At 43.7% G+C, this 12,206-nt stretch overlaps 1 protein-coding gene across 15 annotated transcripts in view; it reads right to left on the bottom strand.

Annotated features, from left to right (window-relative positions):
- The window catches only part of PTK2 (protein tyrosine kinase 2), a 377,029-nt gene that overhangs the window by 148,409 nt on the left and 216,414 nt on the right, over positions 1 to 12,206 (bottom strand). The window lies entirely within an intron of this gene.

Below are 12,206 nucleotides of genomic sequence, written 5' to 3'. Positions count from 1 at the left end.
TAATAGGCCCCTGGGATGGAGAGTGTATTGCGTTTAATGGTGTCCGCATGCAATCACAGAGAAGTGCTGCGAATGAATTGCTTGCAGTACATATTTTATTGTTTCAAGAAACACTAAAAACACACTCACTGCACAGTATACTGAGAAAGGACGGGCATGAAAACTGGAACACCCAATCATACTTTTGCACCTGCAACAGTCCTCTGACTTGTAGAATTTACCATAAATGAGGAGTTCGAAGGACCACTAAGTCTGTTACCAGACTGGATTTCTCCCTCTTATGGGCATCCAAATAAATTTGTATTGCTATGTTACTTCTAGCATTATAATTATTATAATTAAGTTCCTTGCATGGATTTCTACTATAATTTTTTTTCTTAAACTTAAAACTTTAGGATTAAAATATCTTCTTGGCTGAAACAAGATGTACCCAGTGTAAGCCTGACATGTTATCTATATCCCCAAAAACCATTTTTACTTGATTTAAGATTGCAAGACTACATATGCCACCAACACAAATTGTAAAAAAGCAATGAAATATGCACTGAATCATTCAACACTCAAGTGACAAGTTGCCCTCCTCAATCTCAACTACTTCCTTCCACCCTACATAGCTACATTTCTAAGTGTCAGTGTTGGTACACAGGTGCAATTGCAAAACCATGTGATATATTTATCATACACCCTTGACCACCTCACCTATCCTCTGCCTTCTAATTATTTTCATAGAATTTATTTTAATGTCCCAATCCCCTAGGCATCATACAGCCACTAGTTTTTTTTTCTTAACTAGTCTACATCTCTGAAAAATGTGACCATCCCACACTAATGCTAACAAAATGTTACCATCACACCCATACACTCCATATTTCAGACACACACGCACACCCTAGAAGTACAGACAGAAAGGATCAAAAAACCCAAACATAAACGGTGGACTGTGACAGGGCAAGGCCAGATGACTATGGGAAAGTAGTGAGAAACAGGTATGTTAGCCCCAGGGTAAACAAATCCCTGTTAACATGGTAACCAAATGGCAGTTGCTCCAGGTTAATCAAGACACCTGGGGCCAATTAAGATCTTTCTAGAAAGCAGTGGAGACAGCTAGGTTGATTGGGACACCTGAAGCCAATCAAGGGCTTGCTGGAACTAATTAAAAGCCTCCCAGTTAGTGGTACATGTCAGGAGCTGTAGGAGGAAGCCGCGTTGCTAGAGAAACTGGGCAGGACAAATCCTATCAGGCACATGGAAGGAGGCCCTGAAGTAAGGGTGAAGTAGATGTTGAGGAAGTGGGGGCTGCTGTGGGGAAGTGGCCCAGGGAATTGTACTCGTCCTGTTTCAAAAAGTCAGCTACCAATAGCTGCTACTATTAGGGTCCCTGGGTTGGAGCCTGGAATAGAGTGCGGGCCCAGGCTCCCCCCCACCACACTCTTCCCAGTTAATCACAGAGACTGAGAGACAACAGAGACTGTGTGAGGGAGGGTTGCTTCTTCCCACCTCCCTTGCTGACTTATGATGAAAATGGCTCAGTAGGCTGTGATCCTTGCCTCTGGAGAGAGAAGGGCTACGTGGAAGGTCACAGTGACCCTCTGAGGCTAGCGTAATCTGCCTGGAAGTGCGGGACCCACTGAGACGAGGCTGGAGATTTGTCACATGGACCCAATCTAAAAAGTTAGGATCCAGGTTCAGAATATCCCAGCCTCTGGGTGTTGATCTGGAATTTTAGTTTGGCTCAATGTCTAATTTGGATGACTATATAGTATTCAAAATAGTGCTTAGCCTGGCTTATAAATATACCCTCAACTTTGAATTCTGTTGCTTTTATGGAGTAGTTGGCTGCCCCTATTTTCTCCCTAGCAGCCAATTTCTAGAGCAGGTAAGACTGAAAGGGAAGAGCTGGAGAATTTCCAGAGGTGTGTCAGAGCACGAAGATACCATCATGCTGGCGCATCTGAGCAGCATCTACCAGACTGTGTCAAACGCCACAATCTGCACGAACATAAGAAAACAAGGTTCAAAACTGGAAAAAAAATCTGTATTGAAAAAGTATTTCTGCCCTCATCTTCTCAATGGGTCATACAAACTATACTAAAAATAAAATAATAATAATAAAAAATTAAATTTGGGTGAGTTTGTGAACTCTTCATAGAAGGGACCATTACCTCTTCAATGAACATTAAGGAAAGCCTTCCATACTGACATATTCTGAACGGGAGGAGAAGATAGTAATGTACCTCAAACATGTACATCAGATATGGCCAAACTTACTGACCCTCTGAGCTGCATATGACAATCTTCAGATTTTCAAGAGTGGGGCCACCTGCCGGGGCTCGGGGCTTCTGCCCTGCAGAGAGGTGGGGAGCCTCAGGGCTTCTGACCTGCAAGGTCAGGATGGGCTTGGGGCTCCTGCCCCTTGGGGCACGCCTGCCAGGGCACGAGACTTCAGCCCTGCTTCTGCTGAAGTCGTCAGTCCCGGAAGGTGCCTCCCACAGGGCTGAAGCCCCAAGACCCCCCTTCCTGCTGGGTAGAAGCTCCTAGCCCCACCACCGGGCAGAAGCCCCGAGCTCCCCCAAACAGTCTGGTAGGTGGAGAATGGTGGGGGCTCCGAGAGCCATACTTTAACTGTTGGCCACCCCAATCTATATATTAAGATACCAGGATTGTCACGGTGTGTGTCATCCTGAAGCCTAGAATTTCTGTTGAGTCAGAGTGAAGCAAAGGAAGCAGTTACAAACATGGATGAAAGCTTTTTTCGTTAGAATAGCACCAGGTTCAATCATCACTGGGACTGCTGGTCTGCTACAATCCCATTTTTAAATTCTAAGCCATTTTGACTTTACAAATTACACCTGTGCAGTATATGGCTACAGTAAAGCATGTATCTATGTCATAACAAGACTCCTAGACCTCAGATATCAGAGGTAACTCAATCACCACCTTACTCTGCAGCTAATTTGCATGCAAGTTTCATTTGTTGTCTGAGGGAGACTGCACAGATCTCCAGCCTACGTCAGAAAATTGCTGTTAGTCAACCTGTGAAGTATATACAACCAGCTGCCTTCCAATGGGCTAAGAGGGAAACAACATACACGGAACTGTAAGTCTTACTTATGGAATAAAAATAAAAAATGATCTTTTGAAGCACTTTCTCTGGGCACTCAGGATGTTATATAATAATTTCATAAAAGGCATTTAAAAACATTATAAATTGAAAGTAGCAGAATACTCATTCACAGCAGTGAACCCTGGAGTCTGTGCAATGACACTAAGCTGGAAAAGATTATAAAATTTCATAAACATTAAGTACTTTGATGTATTTCATCTCAAATGCAAATTATGTGCAGTTTTATCATTCTATGTAGAATTAGATAAACCTGACACACCATTACAGTCTAAATAATATGCAAAGACATTTTGACAAGGAATACATTAATTAACATTAAACATTTTAGCGAGCAGAAGAATTCTGCAAAAATTAAGTTCTCTAAATTAATGCAGTGTTGCCACCATCTTAACACTATTACAGCACATGGTTCCCACATTCTGCTACAATAATTCGTTTCTAAACTGAATCCCATAACAGCTTTTGGTTACAGATCTGAGTTTGCCGCAAACGCCACACAAATCACCACGCAGAATTTAACAAATAGCAACTCTTAGTCACATTTGCTAATACAACATATCCTATTTTTAAAATTAGATTGTAAATCAAATTTTCTTAATTTAGCAGAATTTAACATAAAAGTATACAGAGTTCCAGCAGCGGTCTGAGACTGCAATATGCAACACTTTTATAAACAAGAACAAATAAGCATTATAAATGGAAATGTACCCACAGCCATAACATAAAATACCATGTGCAAACTCCAGACGGCTGCATTTCATGGCTGTGGAGAAGAGAGATCAACCCACAATACCAGACTAAAACCTCACAGCCTTACTCTCATTGGCAGTTAGGAACAGTTAATAGCAGTTACTGGTTTATATTAGGGCTGTCAAGCAATTAAAAAAAATTAATTGCGATTAATCGTGCAATTAAAAAATTAATCATGACTAATAGCATGATTAATCGCACGGTTAAACAATAATAGAATACAATTTATTTTAATATTTTTTGATGTTTTCTACATTTTCAAATATATTGATTTCAATTACAACACAGAATACAAAGTGTACAGTGCTCACTATATATTTAACGATCTGGAAAAAGGGGTAAACAGTGAGGTGGAAAAATTTTCAGATGATACAAAACTACTCAAGATAGTTAAGTCCCAGACAGACTGCGAAGCTTCAGTCTTAGCTACAAAAGGATCTCACAAAACTGGGTGACTGGGCAACAAAATGGCAGATGAAATTTAATGTTGATAAATGCAAAGTAATGCCCATTGGAAAATATAATCCTAATCATATATACAATGATGGGGTCTAAATTAGCTGCTATTACTCAAGAAAGAGATCTTGGAGTCATTGTGAATAGTTCTCTGAAATCATCCACTCAATGTACAGCGGCAGTCAAAAAAGCGAAAAGAATGTTAGGAATCATCAAGGAAGGGATAGATAATAAAACAGAAAATATGTTGCCTCGATATAAATCCATGGTACACTCACATCTTGAATACTGCGTGCAGATGTGGTTGCCCCATCTCAAAAAAAGATATATTGGAATTGGAAAAGGTACAAAAAAGGCAGAAAAAATTATTAGGGGTATAGAATGGCTTCCGTATGAGGAGAGATTAATAAGACTGGGACTTTTCAGCTTGGAAAAGAGGCGATTAAGGGGGGATATGATAGAGGTCTATAAAATCATGACTGGTGTGGAGAAAGTAAATAAGGAAGTGTTCTTTACTCCTTCTCATAATACAAGAACAAGGGGCCACCAAATGAAATTAATAGGTAGCAGGTTTAAAACAAACACAAATAAGTATTTTTTCAAGCAATGCACTGTCAATCTCTTGAACTCCCTGCCAGAGGGTGTTGTGAAGGCCAATACTATGATGGGATTCAAAAGGGAGCTAGTTGAATTCATGGAAGATAGGTCCATCAATGGCTATTAGCCAGGATGGGCAGGAATGGTGTCCCTAACCTCTGTTTGCTAGAAGCTGTGATTGGGTGACAGGGCATGGATCACTTGATGATAACCTGTCTGTTCATTCCCTTTGGGGAACCTGCCACTGGCCACTGTCAGAGGACAGGATCCTGGGCTGGATGGACCTTTGGTCTGACCCAGTATGGCCATTCTTATGATCTTATTTATTTTTTATTACAAATACTTGTCCTGTAAAAAACAAAAGAAATGGTATTTTTCAATTCACCTCATACAAGTACAGCAGTACAATCTCTTTATCATGGAAGGTGAACTTACAAATGTAGAATAATGTATGAAAAAATAACTGTATTCAAAAATAAAACAATGTACATCTTGAGAGCCTACAAGTCCATGCAGTCCTCCTTTTTGTTCAGCCAGTCACTCAGACAAACAAGTTGTTTACATTTGCAGGAGATAATGCTGCCTGCTTCTTGTTTACAATGTCACCTGAAAGTGAGAACAGGCGTTCGCATGGCACTGTTATAGCGGGTGTCACAAGATTATGTGCCAGATGCACTAAAGATTCAGATGTCCCTTCAGGCTTCAACCACCATTCCAGAGGACATGCATCCACGCTGATGACAGGTTCTGCTTGATAATGATCCAAAGCAGTACAGACCAACGCATGTTCACTTTCATCATCTGAGTCAGATGCCACCAGCAGAAGGCTGATTTTCTTTTTTGGTGGTTCGGGTTCTGTAGTTTCCATATCAGAGCGTTGCTCTTTTAAGACTTCTAAAAGCATGCTCCACACCTCGACCCTCTCAGATTTTGGAAGGCAATTCAGTTTCTTAAACCTTGGGTTGAGTGCTATAGCTATTTTTAGAAATCTTACATTGGTACCTTCTTTGCGTTTTGTCAAAGCTGCAGTGGAAGTGTTCTTAAAACGAACAACATGTGCTGGGTCATCATCCGAGACTGCTATAATATGAAATACATGGCAGAATTTGGGTAAAACAGAGCAGGAGACACACTAGTCTCCCACAAGGAGTTCAGTCAAAATTTAATTATCGCATTATTTTTGTAACTAGCATCACCAGCATGGAAGCATGTCCTCTGGAATGGTAGCCAAAGCACGAAGGGGCATACAAATGTTTAGCACATCTGACACAAAAATACCTTGCAATGCTGGCTACAGAAGTGTCATTGCAACGCCTGTTCTCACTTTCAGGTGACACTGTAACTAAGAAGCTGGCAGCATTATCTCCCATAAATGTAAACAAACATGTCTGTCTTAGCGATTGGCTGAATTAGAAGTAGAACTGAATGGAATTGTAGGCTGTAAAGTTTTACATTATTTTGTTTTGAGTGCAGGTATGTAAGAAAAAAAAATCTACATTTGTAAGTTGCACTTTCACGATAAAGAGATTGCATTATGGTACTTGTATGAGATGAACTGAAATATACTATTTCTTTTATTTATCATTTTTACAGTGCAAATATTTGTAATAAAAATAATAATATAAAGTGAGCACTGTATACTTTGTATCGTGTTGTAATTTAGATCAATATATTTGAAAATGTAGAAAAACATCCAAAAATATTTAATAAATTTCAACTGGTATTCTATTGTTTAACAGTGTGATTAAAACTGTGATGAATTGTGATTAATTTTTTAATCGCAATTAATTTTTTTGAGTTAATCGCATGAGTTAACTGTGATTAATTGACACCCCTAGTTTATATGGTTATGCTAACAGCTTTATATTTACCATAATCCCACTCTACTACCAGTGGGAATGATTTGGATATAAACACTGCATTTTCTTTTCAGTGTAAACTTCATTAGGATTAACCCATCCAATACCAACTGCAGCGAGCTCTCTGGGTTTGCTACCATGGTGCTTATTAGTTGTAGAAAATATATCTTTTTCTTCTGTTAGTTTTGTATTTCTATTTTTTTCCTGAACACTTCAATGAAGAAGTTGATACAAAAAAAAGAAAAGTAATATTAGGACAGCATGAAGGGGGATGTGCTTCTTAAAGTTTTTTTTAATGCAGTAGGTGCAGATGCTTCTTTCTATCTCACAGTTTTGCGTCTGTGCAGCTTAATTCCTTCTCCTGGGTGTAGGAATGTATATTTGTTAGGACCAAGTCTCCCTTCATTGCGGTCCCTACTACAGGTCACTCTGAAGTTTGACTCTGTCTGCCTCTTTGGTCTACCTCCCTCCAGCTTTGGTTTCATTTGAAAATCTGATCAACAGCGAATTTACATTGAACACACCTGACAATGATAGGCAATAAGCAGCCATATCAGGTGCAGAGGGGTGTTTGTTTATGTTCAGTCAGTCAAAAAAGTCTTCATGTACTACAAGTGCCTGAGTAGCAAAAAACAACTCTGCTTGAAAAGCGACGTTCACTGCTGTGATAAAAAACAGTTCCATAGTCCACCTGGAAGGGATGGTCCATGAAGCACAGTTTGAGAATAAAACAACTACTAATCTTTCCGTAACTGTTGTTGTTCAAGATATGTTTCTCATATCCATTCCACATTAGGTGTGCATGTGGTGTGTGCACAGACACCGAGATTTTACCCTCAGTGGAGGCCGTTGGGCCAGCTCTAGCTCCGTCTGGGGCCACGTACTCATGCGCCAGTATACGGGCCCCAGCTGGCCCCTCACCCTCTCAGTTCCTGCTCACCAGCTAACTCCAACAGAGGAATGGCAGGGTGGGTTGTGGAATAGACACGAGCAACACATCTTGAACAACAACAGTTACAGGAAAGATAGTAACCGTTTTTTCTTCTTCGAGTGCTTGCTCACGTCCATTCCAAGTTAGGTGACTCACAAGCAGTACCTGAGGAGGTGGGCTCAGAGTTCATGGATATGTGGATTGTAACACTGCTCTGCCAAACTTGGCATCACCTTTTGCCTGCTGGGTGATGGCACAGTGGGAGGATAAAGTATTGTGACAAGGTCGGGCCAAATGGCTACAGGAGAGTAATAGAAGGCAGATATATTAGCCCCAGGTTAAGTAGGTCCCTTTTCCCTGGGTAAGGTAACAGGGAAGGTTCCAGAACCTTTGGGAGACAATTAAGACAGACAGGCTGATTAGAACATCTGCAGCCAATCAAGAAGCTGTTAGATTCAATTAAGGCAGGCTAATCAGGGCACCTGGGTTTAAAAAGGAGCTCACTTCAGTTTGTGGTGTGCATGTGAGGAGCTGGGAGCAAGAGGCACTAGAAGCTGAGAGTGAGAACGCGGACTGTTGGAGGACTGAGGAGTACAAGCATTATCAGACACAAGGAGGAAGGTCCTATGGTGAGAATACAGGTGTTGACAGGAGGCCATGGGGAAGTAGCCCAGGGAGTTGTAGCTGTCGCACAGCTGTTCCAGGAGGGACTCTAGACAGCTGCATTCCACAGGGCCCTGGGCTGGAACCCAGAGTAGAGGGTGGGCTCGGGTTCCTCCCAAACCTCCCAATTCCTGGTCAGAAATAGGAAGAGTCGACCTGGACTGTGGGTTCAGAAAAACAGCCAAGCTGGGGGCTGCCATGAAGCTTCAAGGCGAGCAAATCCGCCAAAAAGCGCAAGACCCACCAAGGTAGAGGAGTAACTTTGTCACAGTACGTACTCATGACCAGGTCGCTGCCTTGCCAATGTTCTGAATAGGGACCTGGGACAGAAATGGCGCTGATGAAGCCTGAACTCTCGTTGAATGGGCTGTCAAGATGGCAGGAGGTAGGGTGCCCGATTGCTCATAGCACATACGAATTCAGGAAGTGATTCAGGATGAAATTCTCTGGGCTAAAACCGGTAGGGCTTTCATCCTATCTGTTACTGCCACAAAGAGCTGTGTGGATTTATGGAACAGCTTGTTTTTTTCAGTGTAGAAACCCAGGTCGCATCTAACATTCAGTGTGTGGAGACGCTGCTCCTCTGTTTTCTTGTTCAGTTTTGGGAAGAAAATGGGCAGGAAAATAGCCTGATTACTATGAAACTGCAAGATCACCTTTGGAAGGAACACTAGTTGGGGGTGGAGTAGAACCTTGTCCTTAAAGAATACCATATTATAGGGGTTCTGATGTAATGCCCTGATTTCTGAGACCCTCCTGGCCGAGGTAATCACTACCAGGAAGGCGACCATCCAGGAGAGATATGACATAGGGCATGATGCCAGGGGCTCAAAAGAACCCATGAGTCTCGACAGGACTAGGTTTAGGTCCAATGGAGGGACAGGTTCGCAAATTTGAGGGTAAAGCCTCTTTAGACCCCAAGAAGGAAGCAAATGGACATTTCATGTGAGAAGATCGACCTATCATCCACTAGAGGGTGGAAGGCTGAGATTGCTGCTAGACGCACTTTGATCAATGAAGTGGCTAGGCCGTGTTGTTTCAGATAAAGCAGGTATTCCAGCACGGACTGGAGAGGTGACTGAGTTGGTGAGAAGCCTCTTTGGGAAGACCACACCGAGAAACGCTTCTACTTGGCTGGGTAAGTCGCTCTATTAAATGGTTTTCTATTAGCTAGCAAGACGTGGCAGTCTTGTTCTGAACGGGCCAACTCCACTAGGTTAAACCATGGAGCCTCTACATGGTCAGCTGGAGGGCCTTGAGGTTTGGGTGGAGCAAATGGCTGTCACCTGGTGAGAACAGGTCCAGGAGAGGCAGGAGTAGCAGTGGAATTGCTATTGACAGATCCAGTAGTGTGGCAAACCAGTATTGGTTTTGCAGGGGCTATAAGAATCACCTTTGCTTTGTCTCACTTACTTTTCAGAAGGACTTTGTGTACCAGAGAAATGGGGGGGAAATACATAGAACAGGAGCTTTGTTCATGGGAGTAGGAAGACATTTGACAGAGAGCCTGGGCTGTTCCCACGCAGTGAACAGAACTGCTGACATTTCCTGTTCTGCTTGGTTACAAACAAGTCTATATGGGGAAACTTCGACCTCTGTGGGATGGATCTGGTTATCGCTAGGTGAAGAGACCACTTCTGGTGAGAAGAAAAAGACCTGCCAGTGTTCCAGGCTCCTGGAAGGTGGGAAGCTTTGAGGTGAATGGAGTGTTTCAGCCAGAAGTCCCACAGGTGAATGGCCTCTTGACACAGGGTAGATGAGCGTGCTCCTCCTTGTCTGTAGATTAAACCATGGCTACCATGTTGTCCATGTGCCCTTGTACAACTTTGCCTGTGATCTGGGGTATGACTGGCACACTAAGCAGATTGCACGTAAACATCAGCAAACTCATAGCAAAGAGAGCTCCTCCTGGGACCACAGGCACTGAGTCCTGACGTGCTTGAGGTGATCCCCCCCCAACTTGGATCGGATGCGTTCAAAATTAGGGATGCTGATGACTGAGGGGTGAGAAAGGGATTGCACGCACAAATCAAGGGAGGCGAGGACCAGGACAAGAACAGCGAGCACTGAGTTTAAGTGGTGACAGCTTGGTGAGCATACCGAGGCCAGCCAAGCTTGAAGGGGTCTGAGGTGCAGTCTTGCGTGCTGAACCACTAAGTGCAAATGGCCATGTGACCTAAAAGTGTGAGGAAAAAAATGGACTGTTGTTATGGGGTGAGCCTGGACCTTGGATATTAGAGCCAACATTGCCTGGAAGCAAGCCTCTGGCCCCGGCAGAATTGAGCACTGCACTGATAGATTCTGTCCTCTGGATGGAGATGAGAGTTGAACTTTGCTCATTTATCAATAGGCCCAGGGTACGGAAGGTAGTTTGGACCAGACTGATGCTGGCTTTGATCTGGGCTTGCACTGGCCCGTGATCAGCCAAGAGTCGAGATAAAGGTAGACTTGAATGCCTCCTTGCCTTCTTAGGAAAGCTGCCACCACTACCATCCATTTACTGAAAAACCCGGGGGGGGGGGGGTTGCCAACAGGCCAAAAGGGGAGGACAGTGAATTGGTAGTGGGTCTGGTTTACGATAAATCTGAGGAATCTTCTTTGGCCCTGGAAGATGGAGATGTGGAAATAGGCATCTTTTAAGTCAAGGGCGGCATGCCTGTCCCCTGTATCCAGGGAGGGAATAATGGAAGCCAGGGAGAGCACGTGGAACGTCAGCTTCTTGAGATAACCGTTGAGGTGACGCAGGTCTAGGATGAGTCAAAGACCCCATTTGGCCTTCGGGATTAGGAAATAGCAGGAGTGAAATGCTTTCTCCTTCAAGTTCTGAGGCAACTCCTCTACAGCCCCTACCATCAGGAGGGTTTGCACCTTCTGGACTAGAAGTTGCTCAGAAGAAAGGATCCCTGAAGAGAGATGGGGGTGGGTGGGAGGGAGAGGGTGGAAGAAAACTGAAGGACGCAACCTTCTTCCAACATGCTCAGCACCCAACAGTTGGATTTGATGAGGGACAGTGCTGGGCTGAAGTAGGACTGAAAACAAGGGGGGAGCAGGATTTGGTGGATATAATGCCTTCGGGAACCCCTTCAAAAATTCTGCTTTGGGCCTCCCGGACATTTGTGCATGCCTGGTAGCAAGGCTGAGGTGGAAGGGGGCAGTTGCCTGTACTTATAACCCCTGCTCTGTTTTTTAAACAGGTCTTGGTGAGATGGTGGAGCAGAGAGACGGACAGGTTGCTGAGGTCTGAAATGCTTCCTTGAAGGTGCCAGGGAGTAGAGGCCCAGGGATCTGAGGGTAGCCCTGGAATCTTTCAGGCCATGGAGTTTTGTATCCGTCTGTCAGAGACGAGTGAGATTCCCTGAAACAGAAGATTCTGAATGGACTGCAGAACCTCTGGTGGTAGCCAGGAGAGCTTCCCATGACCACAGCTGATGCCATTGTTCTGGCTGCCATGTCAGCTGTGTCTAGGGCTGCCTGGCTATGGTCTTTCCTTCCTCTATTAGAACAGAGAACTCTTGCCTGGATTCCTGGGGCACCGAGTCTTTAAACTTTGCCATGGAGTCCCAAACATTATAGTCATACCTTCCAAATAAAGCCTAGTGGTTGGAGATGTGGAACTGTAACCCACCAGTTGGCAGGAACATAGTATTTCTTCTCTGTTCTTTTTGAAGTGGGGGGCAGAGAAGATGGGGACTGCCAGAGGGACCTGACTGGACACATAACGGCCTCATTGAGGGGTAGGGCCACCTTTGCTGGGGCCACCACAGCCAAGATGTTGATCAGGCTGCGTGAGGACTCTAAGATTCAAAATCACCATTTTCAATAGCTC

The sequence above is a fragment of the Lepidochelys kempii genome, chromosome 2, assembly GCF_965140265.1.
Source record: "Lepidochelys kempii isolate rLepKem1 chromosome 2, rLepKem1.hap2, whole genome shotgun sequence".
In the NCBI taxonomy this organism is placed as follows: domain Eukaryota; kingdom Metazoa; phylum Chordata; order Testudines; family Cheloniidae; genus Lepidochelys; species Lepidochelys kempii.
This window is presented reverse-complemented; position numbering and strand designations above follow the sequence as displayed.